Source organism: Notamacropus eugenii, chromosome 1 (assembly GCF_028372415.1).
Source record: "Notamacropus eugenii isolate mMacEug1 chromosome 1, mMacEug1.pri_v2, whole genome shotgun sequence".
Taxonomy (NCBI): Eukaryota; Metazoa; Chordata; class Mammalia; order Diprotodontia; family Macropodidae; genus Notamacropus; species Notamacropus eugenii.
In genome coordinates this window covers 315,601,296-315,618,678 of record NC_092872.1, presented here as the reverse complement: position 1 = coordinate 315,618,678, position 17,383 = coordinate 315,601,296, and the positions used below count along the sequence as shown (strand labels likewise).

Genomic DNA, 17,383 nt, shown 5'->3' with positions numbered 1-17,383 from the left:
AATTTTCTATCCGCCTGGCATTTTCCTTGAGTATTTACTTTGTTTGGACCTTCTTTCAAGAAGGTTCTTTCTATTCCATCTTCCCCCTTCCCCCTTCAAACTCTAACAGGTTGTAAAATCCCTTTTTAGGGTAGAGACTTTGTCATTTTAAAAAATTTAAATAAATTTAAATTAAAAAAAAGCACAGTGCTCTTCACACAGTTAAGCGCTTAAAGCTTCATTCGTTCAAAGAAATTAATCAACTATAATTAAAATAATCGATCAATTAATTCACAAACAATAGATAAAGGAATTAAACGCTTGTGGAAGTGAACCAAGATATAATTGAACCAAAAAGCAATAAGTTACAACATTTTTTTTTCCAACAGGGGAAAGTCACCCCCTAAATTTTCAAGAAAACTGAGGCACAGACAGGAAAACTTTTGTTAATGAATGGCTTACAGCCATTCTCAAGGATGGTAAAAGAATACCATTTCATTTCAGCCTTCTAGAAAGGTTATTGTAGACCTAGGGACTTAATTGCTCCCCCTCAGATCCACTCTAAAGAACGAGAAGTAAGGGTGGGGAATTCAGTCTGGCAGCTCGGAGTAGCCGGAGGCACCAGCTGCGCTACGAGACGCTAGTCTGGAAATTTCACAATTCCAGTTCTGGCTGTAAAGAACCTTGGAGAAGTTACTCCACCTCTTAATCATAACTCATTAAAAATGGCTGTAAAATACTTAGTGGAAGGCACTGGAAGTTAGAGGCCGGGGGTGTGATTATCACATGAAGGTTTGGGAGGGTGAATCCAACACTCCTTACTAGGCAGGCGGCTTGATCCCGAGGGCCACTCCATCTGAAGCCCACCCTTTCTTCAAGGATTACACACATGGACCTAACATCTCCAGGGAGCTGCTTTCTGCTGGGCGCCGACCCTGATCACATCGTGCAGCCTCCCATTTTCAAAGCGAGGGAATGACCTCCTCTTCTACAACTCATCCCTGCCCTTCCGAGAGTCAGGGATGTTGCACTCCAGAGCTCGCAGGCCAGAGTTTGGAAAAGGACCACGGTACCCGGGTCTCTGATTGGGCCGGTCGCATTCCACTCAGACTCTCTCGCTCTCTGATTGGTCGGGTCCGCACCCCTCGCTTTTCGTATCCTTCCCCTCATTGGGCAGTTATAGTTCCCCTCCTCCAGGCTCTACTCCTCGGATTGGACCGGGGAGGCAGCCCATCACTCGGCTGGGCTCGGGAGCTGCGAACAGTTGCTCGCTTCACTTGCCAGCTACGGGACTTTTAAATGTCTGGGTGGGCGGGGAGCTTTGTAGGAAAAGAGGATGCCCCTTCCCTTAGGTGTGCGTGGTGGAGGCTGCGTCGTTTTAACCTTTCGCAGCGCCAGAGGTGGCGATGGTCCTGCTCCCTTACCAGGGGCTTTTCCAAGCGAGGCTGGGGAGCTCCTGAGCACGTGAAGGAAACTCACACCAGGTGTCCCCTAAACGTCTTTGCCTCCGCACAATGAAGGGGAGCTTGGGCGGATTGTACTTCTAAATCAATGGAACCCCAGGGAGGGCAGAAGGATGTCTCACCTAGCAATGCAGGCTGCACGCTGTGGTCGGGCCGGCGGACCAGGGTCCCGCGGGACCGATGCAGCACTGCCCAAGCCAAAGTACGTCAAGCAGCCCACTATTCCCCGCAGAGCCACGAGGTGCCTGTATTTTCCGGAGACGGAAAGAACACTGCAAAGCCCAGGCGGCGTGTCCTTCCCAAGGGAGTCCTGGCTTTGCCCAGGGCAGCCTTTCCTCGCGCCTCCTGGGTACTCTGGGAGTCTCGTAGAGGATGAATACAGCGTATTCCTTTACAGCTCGGCTAGGCGTGCATGCGCACGTGTGGCTGATGAACTGCGGAAATGTCTCGGAGTATTTTCTCCACTTGGCTCGGACGTGAATGTTCCCGCTGCTGCCGCGCCACCCGAGAGTGGGAAAAAAGAGGAAAAAAACGCAGTGGGGAAGAAGTAGAAGCCCCAGCACATGCCAGGGTCGCCGTAGGTGGCAGCGGCCGGCGCATGCGCACGCGCACCCTTGCCGGGCCCTGAACGGAGAGGGGCGCGCGCCCCTTTCGCGCGCATGCTTGCGCTATCATAGGCTCCCCCAGCCTGCGTTCTCGTCGGAGCCGCTCCGGCGCGTGCGCGCGTTATCTCCGGCTGACTCGCCTAGGGTTTTTTTTCCCTCCCCTAGCTCTCCCAGCCTCTCCAACCTCCCGCACTCCACCCCCGCCCCACCATCCGTTCCCTTCTTCCCCCCCCCAGGAATGGGGTTCGCGCTGCTCTGGGTCGCGCGCCCAGTGGCCGGCTTGCGCTGTCAGCGTCCGCCCAGCTCGCGCCGCCTCGCGCTCCCCCTCGGTCAGTGGCGCCGAAGGCTCCGTTAAACGGCGGCGGCGGCGGTTCCTGTTTCCGTTTCTTCCTCTGCTCCCCGAGTCGGGAGTAGCATCCTCCTCCACGCCACCACCCCTCCCACTCCCACTCCCCCTGCCCGGGGCAGCGACGGCCGGAGGTGGCGGTGGCTGGAGACGAGCCGCCGGAGCCCTCCTCCCCTCCCTCCACGGGTAAGGGGGCGTCGGGGCGTCGTGCGGGGCTGGGGCTGGCGCCGGGGAAAGCGCGGGGAGCCGGGGAACCCGAGGACTTGGGGCCGCTTCTCTCCTCCCGGGCCTGCGGCTGCCTCTCGAACAGCGGTTCCCGGAAGGAGCCGGGGAAAGGATTTCCCCTCCCCCTTTTCTCCTCTATCCCTCGGGGGACCCAGGAGCTGGGGGCTTGGTGGGGGCGCTGCTCTGGGAGCTCCAGGTGTGGGAGCCCTGGGGTGAGTGGGGCCGGGGCGTCTCCTGTCTGGGGCGGGAGGGGCGCTGTTGCTCTCCTTGGAGGAGCGCATCCTGCCCAGGGGGTAAGGGAGATGGGTTGGGGGGGCTCCTCGTCCTCCCCTTCTCCACCTCCCACTCAGCTCCTGCACTCGGGCCGGTGGGCATCACCGAGCGAGCTTTCAGGGCTTGGAATGGAAATTGGGGGAGTGAATCTGCCCCTAGATCCCCTCCACCCCAGGTGGGGAGGAAGGAGAGAGCAGTCCCTTCTCTTTAATTACAAGAGGGGTGCTCCCACCTCCTTTTAATGGAGAGGTGCTGGTAACTTGAGTGAATGCTGGAGGTCTGGGGGTGGTGGTAGAAGAGCTGATCATCTTTAGTGGGGAGGTTTGCCCTGCCTGGGAGCCTGTGCCCGGTCCGGTGCTTCACCTGTTATTCACTGACAATTCACTTTGGGGGTGGCAACCTTCTGGCACGCTCATCCTCCGAGAACCGCTGCATAAAACTCCTCTAAAGTTGGGCGGCACTGGCCACATCTGGGTTTAACCTTGGTTTGATTTTTTAGGGTTGAGTCTTATGTTTGGGGGTGGTGGTGGTAGGAAAATTTAAAAAAAAGGTGCATAAAATTCCACGTACTATATTTAAGCCAGTTGGGGAGAGTGAAGTCACAGTTTCCATTCGGCAGCGGTAGACCTGCAATTGCCAGTTTAGGGTTCCTTAGGACGATTACAGTTTAAATAAACTCACAAGTAATTGGCTAATTTTTTGCTTAAAGCCAGTGGATGAAGGAAGTAGGTTTCATAATAGGTTTTTTTTGTCATCAAAGATGTTCTTTATTTTCTTGTTAAGTTTGTATATTTGATTTCTTCAAGTAGTGACATTTTTAAAAGGTATTATGTTGAAAATATTGTTAAAGCAATTAAATCTTTTTAAGCACTGTGGGGTTCTCTATGCTTACTGGAAAAAAGTTATGGTTTTACTTTAGCTAAAGTAATTTTTCCTTCAAAAGCTATTCCATAAAGTGAATATCAGTGCTTCTCCAGTCTTTTGTATTATCGCACAAAATTTGGAGATTAAAATGCATTTACTTAACGATTTACGAGTAATTCATTTAATGGTAAGGTTAAGAGAATCCAGATTTGAAATTGTGAATCATAGAAGTTTAGTTTCTCAAGAATTTAGGCAATCAGGAATGAAAAGGATCTAAAAACTACTGAAGTTGCTTTGGAGGCATAACATTTTCCTTTTACAGCTTTAGAACTTCAGCATTCTTAAATTGAAGAGCTTGCTGAACAGCTGGAAGGAAACTTGCATAGATAGCAGAAACAGATGCAAAAATATTTTCTTTATCTTTGATCAAGCAATGAATTAGGCAAACAAAAGTAGAAAGTGTTATACGGAGTGATAGAATCTAGTTTATTGGAATAGTGAATTTAGATTAATTTCATTGAAATGTAGAATTGTAGAAAGATTCTATTTTTAATAGTTTTTGCATTTAACTGAAAAATCATTTTGTAAGTGTCCAGATGTATTTTCCTGCATATCATTTCTGTTTAAGATGGATGAGATTATAAGAATCTTTCTGTTTAATTTCTGCAGTTCTTTGGTACAGGTTTTTTTTTTTTTAAATTTCAAGCACTCTGATGTGATATTTTTTGAAAAATGTTGAATTTTGGTACTTGTCAGTGGCTTGGTACAACCAGTGAGTGCAGCATGTTTGTTTCTTAAATGCAGTTACAACATTAGTAGTATGGTCTGGAGGGGGAGCTAGTGCCAAAGCAAAGTATAGCTTAATTTATGTTGGAACTTTTAAAAAGCCCAAAACGTTTCCTGTGGCCAGTATTATTATTATTAAAAAGGTAGAAAAACACATATTTTTCTGTATATTAAGTTATTTGTTAATACTAATCAGAAGTATTAGAAAGTATGTTTTCCATAGAACAAATAGTGGGAATTTTTTTTCTAGTTTTTATGGTGTGAAATTTTGCAAAGCAAATAGAAACAATAAACATTTAATTTTTCACTTAAAACAGCTGTGAATGTGTGATCAAGAACTTAATGTATGATCATGTTTTGTTATTGTGCTTGGTGCAATATAGTAGAAGTCTGTAGTCTAGAAGGAAAGAGGTAAAGCTTTGCCAAGTCCTTAGTGCTAGTTTATAACCTTTTATTTAAAATAACCAATCCATAATTTTGAAATTTTAACCACATGCCTGGTATAGTTTAAAAGATCAGAATGTGTATAAGCAAGTGCATTCAACGTGCATGAGTAATCTGTATAGTCTCCAGAAACTTTATAGGTCTTTTTTTGATGAGGAATTGGGTTGCTCATACATCTGTAGAGTAAGGATCCCAAGGTCACTTCCTAACTGCTTCCTCCTGCAATATAGCGCAGTGAGTTAACCAGCTGACCCATTAAATTGAATTGGTGCCTTTTGAATATAATGCAATGTTATTTAGTCGTCTATAATATTTTTTTAGATTTATAAACTGTAAGCCAGTGAAGTATGTTATTTCTCTGATAGTCCAAATCAAGGCTAGAATCTGGTGGTGATAGCCATCTTAAAAATATTAGCATATTAATTTGCAAAGGGATAGATTTGAGGGTGTTGGTTGTATTCTTTTCAATAAGCTTTACGTAAATAATTATCAGTGTATACTTTTAAAGCAAAACCAAGGTATCCTTTTTAAGGTATAATAGAATTGGTGGGCAACAGAATAGCAAGGAACATTTGTATGATGTGTTTAATGCTGTAAAGTAAACATAATTTTATAAAACTTGTTAGACTATTTTTTTTTTTACCTTGCATGTCTTTTAGGATAGTTACTTTTGGTTTGCTATACAGTATTCTTAGTGAATTTATGATCCTTTGAATGTTAAATATGCTTTATTACTGTACATTTTGCAAATTGTAAAAGAGTTGTCTTCATTTAAATTTATTATCTGTAGTAATAAACATAAAACTAATCTACCTGAATAAAGAACTCAGTTTCTCTATTTGTTTTCTAATAGAAAATATCTTTGAAAAACATGGCTAAAAGCAGTGATGTCATTATGTCTAAAAGCAAAAAAGGACTTTGACTTTCATTTCAGCATCAATAGTGTTTTATTGACCTTTGAACTTAGCTCTAATGGCAACTTTAGGTTTCCAGTCATAATTTCAGTACAGTAGGTGGGGCTGATAGAGGAATAGATCCTGGATTTCCTTTTGGAACTTCTGGAGATTCTATGCTTTATGTTTATCTTCTCTACGGTGTGGGGTTTCTTTTCTGCAGTCTGGGCTATCACTTCCTTTCCTTTAGTTAGACTTTCAATTACTTGTGCTGCCATTATAATAAACTGAAATTTAAGTTGGACTAAAAAGAATGTAGGATAAAAGATAAAGCTTTTTTGGGGGGGACATTTTTATTTATTTGCTTTACAGTTATCTACCTCTGTCACTTCCCCCCAATGACACACACGCAAAAAAAACTACAGCCAAAACTAAAGACCTTCCACTTTGCCCATATGTTTAAAAAAAAAAAAAAAAAGGTAACACAGTTAAGCCCTATGTTATCCTTGTGGTATGAGTTTTTGGCCCAAGCAAAATGTGTGTTTATGATATCTATTTATATGAATATACCTACTTATACATGCATACAAATAAACTCAGCCTTATTTTTAGGAGGAAGAAAAATTAGTACTCACAATATTATGCTATTACTAGCCAGGTTGCAGTGGAGGTTTTACTAGTCCATGTTAAACTTCAGAGGCAGCATGTGTAGTGTATAGAGAACAGAACAGGCCTGGATTTCAAGAAGACCTGGATTTCAAGTGTTGCCTCCTTATGTAGTCTTGGAGAAGTCATTTAATTTCTCAGTGGCTAGACTCTAAAATTGCAGAGAAGATGCTGGCCTGCATTTATAAGGGGGGGACTTTCCTGTCTCCAGAGTTCCATGTACCAATGAAATAGAATATTCTGTTTTCCATTCCTAATATTAAACTGTAGAAAAGAGAGGTATATTAGTTTCAGAACATTATTTCTCATGAATAGTTTTTGTACTTGCTGAAAACTTTCTCTTGCTATTTGTATCATTTAGAAGAATTTTTTTTAGCAAAGATAATTTTTTGGGGGGAACTTTTAATATGATTTTATTGGGCAACAATGTGAATTTATGACTCTTGCCGATGTGTTTCAGCTTCATCTTTGCAGTGATGCTTTTTCTTTCTGGGAAGCATTATGCCAGTGTTTCTTTTCACATCATGACAGTATTTCCTTTAATATTATACCAATATTTAATTGTTTGCTACAGTGCAGTTTTTTCCTTTGAGGGATTAGAATCTGAGAACTTTAATTATCATGTTGAAATAGTGCATGCATTTTCTGTTTCCTATTTTTGAGATTTTTTAAAATAAAAAATGGCATATGTGAACATTGATTTAATTTTAGATGACCACTGTTTTCTCTTTCTATTATAGTCATGGTTAATGGGAAGTGTAAATAAAGTTCATAGTTTATAAAATAAGTAATAAAGATGTTGAGGCATTCATCAGTTACAATCATAGATGTGAATAGGAAATTAAGCTGTATTTTTGTTTTCTAACTGGCACTGTCAGAAGCATTTCCTGATGTGAACTTTAAATGAAAAAGCAACCACTTTCTGAATATAATGAATATAAATGAAAGATTTGACTATTTGGAAGTAATCTAGACATAAAGAAAAGTAAATTCGTCTAATGCGTGGGACAGTTCCCTCCCCCCTTTTTTTAAAAAGAGGCTATGATTTAAAAACATCATCTTGGCTAATTTTGTGATTGTTTTTAAAATTGCATTTATATTTTAGTTTCCAAACTACCTATTGCCAAGAGACAGAGAATTCAACTTAGAGTGTGAGTAGTAAGTTTTTTTTTTTTTTTTAATGTAATTGAAGGCAGGGCCAAGATGGTAGAGTAAAAGCAGGGACTTACTTGAGCTTTCCTCCAAATCCCTGTAAAAAATGACTCTGAACAAAATCTGTAGCTACAGAACCCACAAAATGGTAGAGTGAAACCTGGAAGTTTGATAAGAAGGGTATATCATACCAGACTGGGAGTGGAGTGCAGTCTGGCATGGCCCATGCCAAGCATGGACAGGTCCAGAGCAGGCCTCAAGGGACTGAATCACAGGCAGCTGTGGCAGTTTCCTGGCTTCTCAACCCACAAATGCCAAAGACATCATAGAAGGTCAGTGGGAAAACTGTGGAACCTAGGTGAAAGAGGAGGTGGTGGTGGTGGTGGCAGTGGCAGCAGCAGCAGTAGCAGCAACAGCAGTAACTGCTGCTTCTGGAGCTCTGGGCCCACAGAACTTGAGGGATTGAGCTGCTAATACAAAACTCCTGAAGCCTGGGACAGTATACCCACAGCTACCTCCACTCCCACCGGAAGCAGTCCTATCTTGACAGAGTTAAAAAGTCAAGTATTTGCCTGGGAAGATGAGCAGACAGCATGAAAAAACAGACTGTAGAATCTTTGGTGACAAAGAAGATCAAAACATACAATCAGAAGAAGACAACAAAGTCAAAGCTCCCATAACCAAAGTCTCCAAGAAAAATATGAATTGGTGGCAGGTCATAGAAGAGCTCAGAAAGGATTTCAAAAATTAAAAGAAGTAGAGAAAAAATTGGGAAGAGAAATGAGATGCAAGAAAATCATGAAAAATGAGTCACCAGTTTGCTACAGGAGATCCCCAAAACACTGAAGAAAATAACACCTTAAAAATAGACTAACCCAAATGGTAAAAGATGTCTAAAAAGTCAATGAGGAGAAGAATGCCTTGAAAGCAGAATTGGCCAAATGGAAAAGGAGATCCCTCACTGAAGAAAATAATTCCTTAAAAATTACAGTGGAGCAAATGGAAGCTAATGACTTTATGAGAAATCAAGAAGTTATAAAACAAAATGAAAAGAATGAAAAAATAGAAGGCAATGTGAAATGTCTCATTGGAAAAACAACTGACCTGGAAAATAGATTCAGGAGAGATAATTTAAAAATTATTGGACTACCTGAAAGCCATGATCAGAAAAAGACCCTGGATATGATCTTTCAAGAAATTATCAAGGAAAACCGCCCAGATGTTTTAGAACCAGAGGGTAAAATAAAAATGGATAGGATCCACCAATTGCCTCTTGAAAGAGATCCCAAAAGGAAAACTTCTAGGAATATTGTAGCCAAATTCCAGAGTTCCCAGGTAAAGGAGAAAATAATGCAAGCAGCTAGAAAGAAACATTTTGAGTATTATGGAAATAGAATTAGGATAATGTAAGATTTAGCAGCTTCTACATTAAGGGATCAAAGGGCGTAGAATATGATATTCCAGAGGTCAGTGGAGCTAGGATTAAAATCAAGATTCACCTACCCAGCAAAACTGATTATACTCCTTCAGGGGAATCACTCCTTCAGTGAGATGGAGGACTTTCAAGCATTCTTGATGAAAAGACCAGAGCTGAATAGAAAATTTGACTTTCAAATACAAGAATCAAGAGAAACATGAAAAGGTAAACAGGAAAGAGAAACAATAAGAGACTCATTAAAGTTGAACAGTTTAGATTCCTACATGGAAAGATTATATTTGTGACTCATGAGACCTTTCTCAGTATTAGGGTAGTTGGAGGAGATAGAGATAGATAGATAGATAGATAGATAGATAGATAGATAGATAGATAGGACAGGGTGAGTTGAATATGAAGAGATGATATCTGAAAAATAAAATTAAGGGGTGAAAGTATATTGGGAGAAGGAGAAAAGGAGAGATAGAATGGTGTAAATTTTCTCACATAAAAGAGGCAAGAAAAAGGTTTCACAGTGGAGGGGAAGAGGGGGGAGGTGAGAGGGAATGAGTGAACCTTAATCTCATTGGATTTGGCTTAAGGAAGGGATGACATACACACTCAATTGGGTATCTTGCCCTGCAGGAAAGTAGAGGGGAGGAGGATAAGGAGGGGATGATAGAAGGGAGGGCATATTTGAGGAGAGGGTAATCAGAAGCAAACACTTGAAAAGTGACAGGGTGAAAGGAAAAAATAGAATTAGTGGGGGATGGGATAGGATAGAGGGAAATGCAATTAGTCTTTTACAACATGACTATTATGGAAGTGTTATGCGTAACTACACATGTATAACCTATGTTGAATTGCTAGCCTTCTCAATCAAGGAGGGAAGAAGGGAGAAACTTTGGAACTCAAAGTTTTGAAAATAAATGTTAAAAATTGTTTTTACATGCAGCTGGGATCTTGCCCTACAAGAAAGTAAGGGGGAAGGGGTAATCAGAATTCATGCCATCTTGGGGTGGATTGTCGAGGATAGAGATGGGGAGAAAATTTGGAACTCAAAATCTTGTGGAAACGAATGTTACAAACTAAAAATTAATAAAAAATATGATGAAGACCATTAACCAGAATTATTAGTGTAGACTTGCACCACGCCAAATTTTAGGAAGGGCTTAAATATTACCTTTTTGAATTGTGAAGTGATAAATCTTTTGGATACAAAATTTTTCTTTGTATATCAGTTCAAGTAAAAGTTATATTTACCTATATACATAGATGATATGTAATACCTACTTATATATCTGTAGAGAGAGTGGACTGCCTAAGCTGCTGCAGTAGGGAGAGGAATGGGTGAAACTTGGGTGATTTTTTTGGGGGGAGGGGATGGTTTGTGATGGCCTTCTTCAAGTGAAGTAGAATTTGGCATGCTAAGACTGGAGATCTGTGGTCTGCCTTAGCTGAAGAGGAGGAGTAAGGAATGGTATAAATCTATTTCTTCCTTCCTCTTGTTTTCCTTTCTTTTTCCCCCATCTCCTGTCTTTTTCTTTTTCTCTTTGGTTGCCTTCTACTGGAAGAGATTGAAAGTGAGCGGGGAGGGGATATATTGTAAGAACTAGAATCTTAAATGAGAGAGCAAGTATGGATGGGATCAAAGTCATAGGTGGCAAAGCTTTGGCAAAAAAGAGGGATAGCTTTTCTTTTTATTTGAGTTAGTAAATTTCCTATACTAAAATTCTAGTCCACTTTTCTCATTATGGATTTTCAAAAGCTATGTCAGAGGAACATAAATTCTAGCAAGTGCTATTAAAGCTAAAAAGGCTTAAAGAGTGGACCGGGTGATTGTATTGTCTTTGTTCTAGAACCAGTCTCGCTAAGTTCAGAGAGATTGATTATAAGAAGGTTGTACCACTAGGTGATGAATTTTCCTGCCCCAGCAATTCACTTAATAGAATGTTTTACTAAGGTACAGAGAGGTTATGATCTGCAACAATGGAGGCAGTATTCACATTGATCACGTCACTATCTTTTCAGTGGAAAATATTGTAGGATTTCAGGAACTTGGAACAGTAGGCAGTTTGAGAGTTGAGGAAAGAGAATAGGAAAGGTCAGAAATTATTCTTGCTAACATCCTTATGTAGGGCTTTAATGCTAGTTAAATGAAATTCTGAAGTAATAGAGGCAAAGGTGGACCTTACTGTCATCTCTGAAACAGAATCACAACTGACTTGAGCTCCATTTTTAAATAAAACTCCACTTAGATGCAGCAAACATTGGAAATGTTAATCTGGTACTTCTTACCAGGACGAAAAATATTCTTAGAATGAGGTGTGAGGGAGGTGTATCTTTAATGTTTGAATAAACAAAAAATATTAGGCTCTCTTGAATTAAATCTAAAAAGGGTATGTAGCATATGTATATTACTTAAAGAAGTTAAAAATAATAAACATGTAGAGAAACTTTAATATGTTATTAGTAATATATTCATTTTAACTTAAACACTAACAGAATCATTTTATTATAGTGGCAGAAAGATGTTAAGGAAAATGAAATCTCCAAAGAATTCTTCTGTACCTGGAGCAACTTACCAGATCTAGAGGAGAGAACCTATCAGCTGTAACTGACTGCAGAGTCCCACCCACAGCAGTACAGATGGATCTAAAGGGAAAGATGATGAATAACCAAAGTCTTTTCAATGGAACTGGGTACAGGTTCCCTAAACTTCATATGTTCAGTTTTTGTAATTCTTCCTTGTAATGGCTTCCGTACTATTTAGAAGCAGGGTATTTTAGCTTTTGGGAATTTTGAAAAGGAAAAGAATCTGAAATCAGGAAGAAACAGCAGAATTTTTTATCTTTTTACATATTTTTGGGAAAACTTCTTGGACCTCAATGACAGCTCTACTCTAATGCTTCATTGCCATGTGAAGATGACTCAGGATTCTTGAAGGCTGTGTCTCACCTTACCATAAGCTTTGTCAGTCCTACCATGCCTGAAAGACTTTGAATATGGCCTTGTTCACGTACTTAAATCTGTTCTCTTCTAGCTTAACTACACTCATAGGGGCTTACTGGGGATGAGGTTTTTCAGCAACAGCAATTTTCAAAGATCATTTGATGAAAGGCAGAGGGCATTGCTGTCTGTATTGGTTGAAGAATACCACATTGCCAAAATTTGTGGCTTCTTGAAGTGTCGCTAAAAGAGCTTTTTCCTTTCTTGGAGTTTTAAAACTATGTCTCCAAGGAGTGAAAATTAAGTCTTAGTTTTTGTCTTAAGTAATTTACAGCAATAATCTATTTATTTAATTGTTCTTTAGCAGTGCTACTAAATCCTCACATTTATTTGGTACTTTAAGATGTAAGATAAGACGCACTTTCACAACAGTGCTGTAACGTTGATGATATGAGTATTATTATTCCCCCTAGCCTGAGGAAACAGACTTAGAGCTGAATCTAGATGTCCTGAGTCTGTGATAGATACTATTCTTACTATACCACTATGCCTGAGGAGTAATGTAATGGAAAGAAGTGAGAGGAGAGAGTAATGAAGCTTAAGTTCTAGTTCTGGCTCTATCACAAATGAACTATACGATCCAGAATGCAAAAACAAAACCTCATCTCTCTGGATATCTGTTTCCTCTCGTAAAGTGAGGAGTTTGGATTAAATGATGGCTATCCTTTCCAGATATAAAATTATGTGATTTGAATGGTTCAAAATAAAGCCACTTTGAGTTACTGTCTCACAGCCATTAAACTGGCAAAAATAATTAAAAGCAGTAAAAGTCAATGTTGGAGGTATTCTCATAGAACCTTTTGGACAGTATTTTATTAATACGCAGTAGAAGTTGCCAAAACAATTGTACTCTTTGATCCAGTTATTCCATTGTTGAGTATTGTGCCCTGAAAGTGTCATAGAAAAACAGTGATGTTTTTCTAGCATTATAATGTATAATTGCAAAAAACTCAAGAAACAAATATCCAACAATAAAGAATATGCTTCAATAAATTGTGGTACATAAATGCAGGAATTTGGTTGTTTCACACCTATAAGGAATACAACAAAATCTAGAAGGACCATTATGAAATAATGCAAAATGAAAAAGCTAAAGTAAAAGTGAATGGGTGAAAAATTCTGATTTGTGGGACCTTAGTGGAAATGACTGAAAAAGCTCCATTTTTTGCATCGAAATTAATTTACATGTAAAAAGTTACTAAGCAAATGTAATTAGTTGTGTTGTTTAATATTGTTTTTAACAAGTCTTTTAATTAAAAAAGTTAAAAAACCCTTTAAATCTATCCATTCTGTAACTCTTTTTCTTTTCTGGATTGTACTTTACCGTCTTAATTTTTTTTTTTTTTGGCAATCTCTTAAAATGGGCAAATCTCTTAAGAATTAATTGACAGTTTTCCAAACTGTAGGGCCAGGATTGTGTGAGGTTAGTAGAGGATAGAGAAGAAAGGATGTGAAATAGTGGCCAAACTAGTTTGATGATTTAAAGTACAACTCCCATGCAGGTATGTCTACTTTTTTTCAATAGAAACAAAGTTCAAATCAAATCCAATTGAGACTAAAAAATTTAATTCTTTCCAACTGGTGAGTAGTATCAGAAAGGGAGCAAGCACCTCATGGACCTTCCTTCACTTGCCCCACACACCTGTCTCACTTTTCTGGCCGCTCTGTCATTTCTTAGGGGTTGAACAGATGCTTGGTGCACCCCAGTGCTTATTTGAAGCTTCTTCCCCATTAGTCCCACCCAAATGGGCCCCAAGTACTGGCCTACTTTGCTTCACTTCCAGAGGGAGTTCCTGGGTCTTGGAGAGCATTGGGGATAGACTTAAAATCCCTTTTTATCTTTCTCTGCCTCTGACCCCAGGTGTCATGTTTGCATGACTTAAAGTTTGAGAGTGACCTGCCTACTACCATTATGTTTACCCCTTCATCTTTGGGAGGCAGTATGGTACAGTGGAGAGAGCATCGAATTTAGCATCAGAGGCATTGAAATTTTTCATGGAAAAGCTAGAGGACTACTTGGCCGGTATATGGTAGAGAAGCTTCTTTTTCCAGGTATGGGTTAGAGTATAGATCAATTTCTGAGGAACCTTTCAACTCTGAAATTCTATGATTCTGTGCTCCTTGTTGAAATCCCAGTCTTGCCACTTGTTACCTGTATGACTGGGCAAATTATTCAACTGCTTTGGGCCTCAGTTTCCTCATCTAAAATGAAAGCATTGTATTAGATGACATGATAGGTCCCTTACATATCTAAAATCATGCTCTTTTTAAAGTGAATATGGTACAATGATTAATGCTTTATTGTATGTGTAAAGATTTTATGGGAATAAAAATGAACCAGGAAATGTTTATTTTATATAACCTGGATACGACTAATTTCATTCATTAATTTATTTAGTAAAAGGATGCATGTGGAAACCACCAACCTAACATTATCTTTGAATGCTGTGTAAATTTTAGAATTTTCAAATGAGAAAGGCATAGCCATTAAGATGAGACTCAGAAGGGGGAAAGTTCTGTAAGACTAGCTAATAATGAAAGAAACAACGCCCACCTCTTGGTACTGACAAAGAGCTTCAAAAGTGTGTGATGAAGGTCTCTGACTAACTTGTTAAATTAGTAAAAGTAAATTTCATCTAGGCAACTAGGTGGTGCAATGGGTAGAGCACTGGCCTAGGAATCAGGAAGACATATTCTGAGTTCAAATCTGGCTTCAGATACGTACTAGCTGTGTGACCCTGGGCAAATCACTTAACCCAGTTCCTCTTTTGTAAAATGAGCTGGAGTAGGAAATGGCAAACCACTCCAGTATCTTTGCTAAAAAAAAATCCTAAATGGGCTGACGAAGAGTTGGACACAACTGAAAAATGACTGAGAAACAACAAAAAGTTTTACTTTTTTCTGGTTTGATGGGATTGTGCTATTTGGGGAAATATCTGACCATTAGGTCAGGGGCCATACATGGGATTGTGGGATGCAGAACTGAAAGGAAACTTCTTTTCTAGGTGAAGAAGTTGAGCGTCACAGAGGTAAAATAACCTCATGGACATAAAGGTAGTAAATAAAAGCCAGAATTACAACTTAAGTCTTCTCCAAATTCGTTATTTTTCCCCCTATACTTTTTTGCTTTGGGTTGAATTGGACTGTGCTGTCCTTGATTTCTAGGAATGAAAGGAGATTAGTTTCTAAGAGATCTCTAGGAGACAGATGAATCTCCCTCTGAAAATGAAACTTAATAACTGCATTGGAGGTTTGGAGGAGGGGATTATGCTGAAAGCACAGGGTAATATAAGTATGGTATTTAAAAAAATTCATGACAAAAGTCTGTAATGAATAAAGAATTTTTCCTAGAGGCAGAAACATGACTAATATTTCATCTTTGAATATGGCTTGTACTAGTTAGTTAAAGACATTGAGTGGCTATAGACTACTGAAACCAGATTTTCAATGAACTTAACAGGATAAATGGGAAAGCATTTATTATTAAGCACTTGATATGTCCTAGGCTTCAGATGCTAGCTGTATGACCCTGGGCAACTCAGTTAACCTTGTTTGCCTTAGTTCCTCATCTGTAAAAATGATCTGGAGTAGGGAATGGCAAACCACTCTAGTGTCTTTGTCGAGAAAACTCCAAATGGGTTCATGAAGAGTTGGACAGGACTAAAATAACTTAACGATAAATGTGCTAGGCACAGTGCTTAAGTACTGGGAATAGAGATACAAGCTGGTAAGTCAATAAGCTACAAAGAGCCTAAATTCTAATCGGGGAGGGCAACTCATGTAGGGATATGTTGGGAAAGTGGGGGATGCCAGGCATAATGAGGTGGAGACCTGGAGCTCATCTGTCAGAGACCAAGATTGAAATAGGAGAAAGAGGATATATATACCCCTAAAAGAATTTTATCTTATGTTAATTTATAAAGTTATAGTCTAATAAGGCTGCCATTGTGTTGTATGAGAAGAAAATCAGTATTCATTTTTAATAGCTTTTCCCCCCAAATAGCATTATTCTGCTTGATCAAAAACCTTATGCACCAGACTTGGCTCTGAAGGAATTGGTTGTTTAGAAAAAGAAAGCCTCCTTTAAAGGACAAAGATTTGCCACCATAAGAATGTGCATCAGACTTATTATAGTTTTTCATTTAATTTTTGGTCTAATTTTGTTTTGATTTCGCAGATCCTTAGTCGTACATTCTTGCAAAATAGTTTATTAAAACTTCCAAGGAAAAATGAGTATGTTTTAACTTTAATAATAATTTGGTACTTTGCATGTTATTTGATTATGTTGTGTTTTACTGTATTCTTTCATTCATTTCAGTCATGTCTTACTCTTTGTGATCCCATTTAGGGTTTTCTTGGCAAAGAGACTGGAGTGGTTTGCCATTTCCTTTTACAGCTCATTTTACAGATGAGCAAACTGAGGCAAACAGGGTTAAATGACTTGCCTAGGGCCATACAACTAGTGTCCAAGTCTGGATTTGTAATCAGTTCTTCCTGACTCTGTGCCCAGATAATCTATATGCTGTGCTGATTTACTGTATTCTACATTGGAAGTACTGTATTTGGTATATTCTTTTTACTGTCACTTCTCCCATATCTAAGGATGCAGGCATTTTTATTATTTACAGGAGTACCTGGAAAGGTTAGTGCGGGCAGGAAGAACGACTACTTGGGTTGCAATCTGTGCATAAGCCATCAGAAAGTACTTTAAGCTGCTTCCCTTTTCACATTCATGAGGCTTAGGCTATCTACTTGAGCACTGCACAAACTGTGGAAAAACCTCCATTCAAGCTAGCTGTTTGGTGCCTACTCAGGTTCTATTTCATTTCAGTCTAGGCTTTAAAGAATAAAAATAATCATTTTAATATTTCATAATTTTATCAAAATAGCTCACGTTCTCAAATTTTCATTAAGATCCTCATCTCTTACCTAACTTCATGTAACTCAAAGGAATATATATTTTCATTACAGACTGAAGTGTATTTGCTGGACAGAATTGGACACAAAAGATATAACAAAATTCCTAAGAGGCTGACAACCTGCAAGATGTGAACTCTATATTTTCCATTGGTTGTCCCTATTAAGAATTCTTGACTTCATTTTTGTCCGGACAACAGATTACTTAGATGCTATTTACAAAGAAGTATCTTAAGTCATCAAGGAAAGGAATGGAGGGAACAAACATTAAGTGCCTACAATGCCAGGTGCTGGGCTAAGCACTTTAACAAACACCTCATTTATAAATCCTCAACAACAGTGGAAGG

At 39.6% G+C, this 17,383-nt stretch overlaps 1 protein-coding gene across 10 annotated transcripts in view; it reads left to right on the top strand.

The window, feature by feature from the left end:
• The first annotated feature begins 2,438 nt into the window (after nucleotides 1–2,438).
• FUT8 (fucosyltransferase 8) overlaps nucleotides 2,439–17,383 on the top strand; it is a 446,072-nt gene continuing 431,127 nt past the window's right edge. For 6 of the 10 annotated variants that reach the window (XM_072629586.1, XM_072629585.1, XM_072629576.1 and 3 more), the window contains exon 1: nucleotides 2,439–2,579. The gene's annotated coding sequence lies outside the window, so the exon portion shown is untranslated. Of the gene's footprint in view, nucleotides 2,580–17,090; nucleotide 17,383 lie in introns of all 10 variants that reach the window. The other 4 variants (XM_072629577.1, XM_072629582.1, XM_072629584.1 and 1 more) reach the window with 3 other exon arrangements.